The sequence below is a fragment of the Corvus brachyrhynchos genome, unplaced genomic scaffold (assembly GCF_000691975.1).
Source record: "Corvus brachyrhynchos isolate BGI_N302 unplaced genomic scaffold, ASM69197v1 scaffold1, whole genome shotgun sequence".
Taxonomy (NCBI): Eukaryota; Metazoa; Chordata; class Aves; order Passeriformes; family Corvidae; genus Corvus; species Corvus brachyrhynchos.
Window position 1 is genome coordinate 2,941,287 of NW_008237222.1, and position 3,441 is coordinate 2,944,727.

Below are 3,441 nucleotides of genomic sequence, written 5' to 3' on the forward strand. Positions count from 1 at the left end.
GCGCGAGGGCTGCCCCGACGAGACGGGGAAAGAAAACAAACGCCTGCTTTTCTTTTTTCATCTTTTTACAGGCTGGCATTTAATAGCAGCACATATTAAAAGGCACGATTTGATTCCTGAGGATTCTCAGGATGACCAGACAGGAGCAACGTGAGGATAGGCATTTCTTTGGAATGGAGGAACCGGAAGAAGCAGTCTTCTCAGCACACCTGTTCTTAAACTCAAAGGTATAGCCGTAAACAAACAGATACCACATTCTCCTTGGACGTTTAGACACCCACCTAGAAACTTATCCAACATAACCACAAACTCTTCAGGCTGAAAACCCCGTATCAGACTCCCTATTGCCCAGCCAGCAGCACCGCAAAGAAGAAAGGAAGGTGGAAAGACATTAAAGGCCTAAAATGGGGAGAAAGAGGAGGCAGCATGGCATTTTTCCTCAATGACATCTTTGCAGTCCTACTCCAAAGAATGACCAGAAGCATGTTTCATGACATTGTTTCTGATAATCTTGAAGCAGTTCTACCATTCCACACAATCTCCATCCTCAACAGATACCACCTAAAATCTCAGCTGAATGAGAAAACAATCCTCACCCAAACACCAACTAATTTATTTTTGGGTGCAGCTGTAGAATAAGTAACAAGAAATAACAACCGGTTTCCCTGAAAAATTTAGGGATACAGAGGGAATCCTCACTTTATTACTCGCTCTGCACTTTGATCCTCCAAATCCAGCCCTGCTTGAACAGCATGCAGGGAATGCTCTACAGACAGAAGCTTTTAGTCCCCTGTCCACTGCCAGCACTGGGTTTATTCCTGGCAGAGTAACTTTTGGCTGGCTGACCTCAGCTCACGTCCCTAAGGTCTGATTTTCCAATACATTCTTTGCAGAGTTAGGTGTTTTCTTTGGTGCTACAGCAGTGAGAGAAACCACTTTACTAGTCTCTGAAAGCTACAGTCAGAAATGCAGAAGTATTTCAATCTCAGGTTTTATGGAGTACCACTGAGCATGAAAGACTTTCAATCTTGTATGCCCATACCAAGGGTTAGAAAAGTATTCTAAGAGAATGGAAAAAACCTCCCAAAAATCACTAACCAGAGGCTAACCTGACAGGTGAAATTTCCAAACCATCTAATGCTGACATGAGGCAGCCTCAGACTTTCAGTTATTTCACTACGCAAACTGGTAGCAATGCAAACATAGGAAGGAAGTTTAGAGCAGAATTTTCAGAATGTGCCAGCCAGGAGCATTATGATCTGTTGTTTACATTTAATGCTCCACTGAGCATTTACCCTAAATTATTTCATTTTAGTATGTCTGACGTAGTCTTCATGACTTCTGACACCCATTTATAACAAGAAAAACTTAAGTAATTAACTTCCAGACCACGTCACAAAAGAGGAACTAAAAAAAAATTTAATAAATTTTGTAGAATTAAGGCAAGTTTGCTGAATAACACCAGGGTATCATTCAGTATCTTCTACTGCTAGCCATGTGTAGTTCTTGCAAACACAGCTGTGCTGGTTTTATTCAGCAGCTGTGCATTCTGCAGTCCTAGGTGCTCTCAAATTTGCCTGCTGCATTACTTTAAATTCAGACCTATCTGCATTGTTTTAAGCTACTTTAGCAAAAACTCATGGCAACGTACTGTCAGGAGTTACAAGTCCAACTGATGACCTTTACAATAACAAGCCTTTATTTACCAAGCCTGGAATTTTCATGCAACAGCTAAAAATGTCTTTAGTGGCCAAACTTTGTACCTTTATATTTCAACAAAAACCTGTAGTTTCAAAAATACTATATTAGAATTTCAGCAACATGGCCGGGACTAATGTGTGATTACTAAGCATTGTGTGTATCTTTCTCCTTTACCTTCACCTCCCAGTCCCCCCTCAATTATTAGCATTTTACTTTACAAATATTTTTGAATAGCCTGCATGAATGACGGTAATCAAAATAAAACTGCAATTTATTATGGTGAAAAAGGGTTCCCTATTACTTCGCATTCTTGAAATACATATATTTATATCAGAAATATTTGGGCAGCCAAAAAAATAATCAGAATACTCCACCCTCTCCTTGTTTTACCAGTTAATCTTTGACATGACTCTTGGACTGAGAGAGCAGCAGTAAGTGCGTATCTCAAACTTCCCCCACCTCCAGAAGCACAGTCCCACAGCCTTTACTTTTCGAAAAGTAAATGGTTGAAACTCTCCAGCCTTGCGGTACACAGCAGAGATCAGCCGCTATGTTTTTACTGTGCCCGCTGTCTTCCCCTTACCTCGCACAGCGATCCAAACACACCGGGTCTCCTTTCACATACGTGTACCCGAAAAAAAACCCCACCGCTCCAAGACTTCTTCTCCCGGAGCCATCTCATCTGTATTCCTCGGGAAGTGACTTACTGTGTTCCTCTTGTCCGAAACAGCTGCTATCTCGGCTAACCCACCTTCTTCTCAGATCACTCATAGTGAAAACATTCCTCACTTCCTGTCTCAAAAAACTTGCTCTGGATATCATTCCACTGGGTAAAGAGCTGGGGGGTGGAAGAAAATACTACAACAAAATAAACCTGTGCCAGCCAGCTCTTCAGGCGGCCTCTTTCATGTGACGCTGATCCGCATGAGCGCAAATTGCGTTCTCAGGAATATTTTCAAGTCGGCCGTCCCTGTGTGCCTCTGTGTGTGTGCATTTAATTTCTTTTCCTGGAGGCGTTCCCCTCGCTCTATCCATGCGGAAGGATACGCTGAAAGAATTAAAGCGAAGGCCCGTATGCTTGTAGCCCATTACCTCAGAGAGTTGGAATGCCTGGCAGGGAGAATGTCAGCAATGAACAGCTGCTTCTCTGGCTACAGGGGCACTACAGAAATAGGGGTTACAACAAATAGCAGGCAATCCTTGCTTTTTTTAATCATATGATCATTTATTTTAAGCCTTTCCAGTTAAGGCAAATATCTTACCAAAATTCTGTTGGTCTTGTTTTCATACAGCTTGAAAATATTTTCAAGGTTTAATTCCTGTGTGCCTTACCAAATGACCTATGCACATACACTTATGTCCTTGCAAAGTTTCAGCTGTTGGCGAGATACACAGCAAAAAAAATGCAGACTAAAGGCTGATCTTTCAGCCCCTGCCTGGACTTAAAAACTCCCAAAGGTGTCACTACAAATTATACCCTTAATAACAACTGCCTTAGCGAGCTTTAAATGCATATAAATTCAGGAATATTTACAGTGTTCAACTGTTTAATGCAAACACCATAAGAGGAGCTGTGCTCCAGTCTCACAAGCATATGAAGACCTCTGTGGGTTTGTGTGCATGTGAAATCAACGATTGTTTCATGCAGTTTGGAATATTATGGCTCTCCACATTGAGTGAACCAGGCAAAAGTATACAGAAACTTGGAACCAGTCAGGGATGAGGAAAAAGGTAGAGTAT

The 3,441-nt window shown here is 41.8% G+C and overlaps 1 protein-coding gene across 5 annotated transcripts in view; it reads right to left on the bottom strand.

The window, feature by feature from the left end:
• Nucleotides 1-2,730, bottom strand: part of PTPN21 (protein tyrosine phosphatase, non-receptor type 21) — a 46,273-nt gene extending 43,543 nt beyond the window's left edge. For 2 of the 5 annotated variants that reach the window (XM_017728968.1, XM_017728969.1), the window contains exon 1: nucleotides 2,285-2,727. The gene's annotated coding sequence lies outside the window, so the exon portion shown is untranslated. Of the gene's footprint in view, nucleotides 1-2,284 lie in introns of all 5 variants that reach the window. The other 3 variants (XM_008629694.2, XM_017728971.1, XM_017728970.1) reach the window with 3 other exon arrangements.
• Between the last annotated feature and the right edge of the window lie 711 nt (nucleotides 2,731-3,441).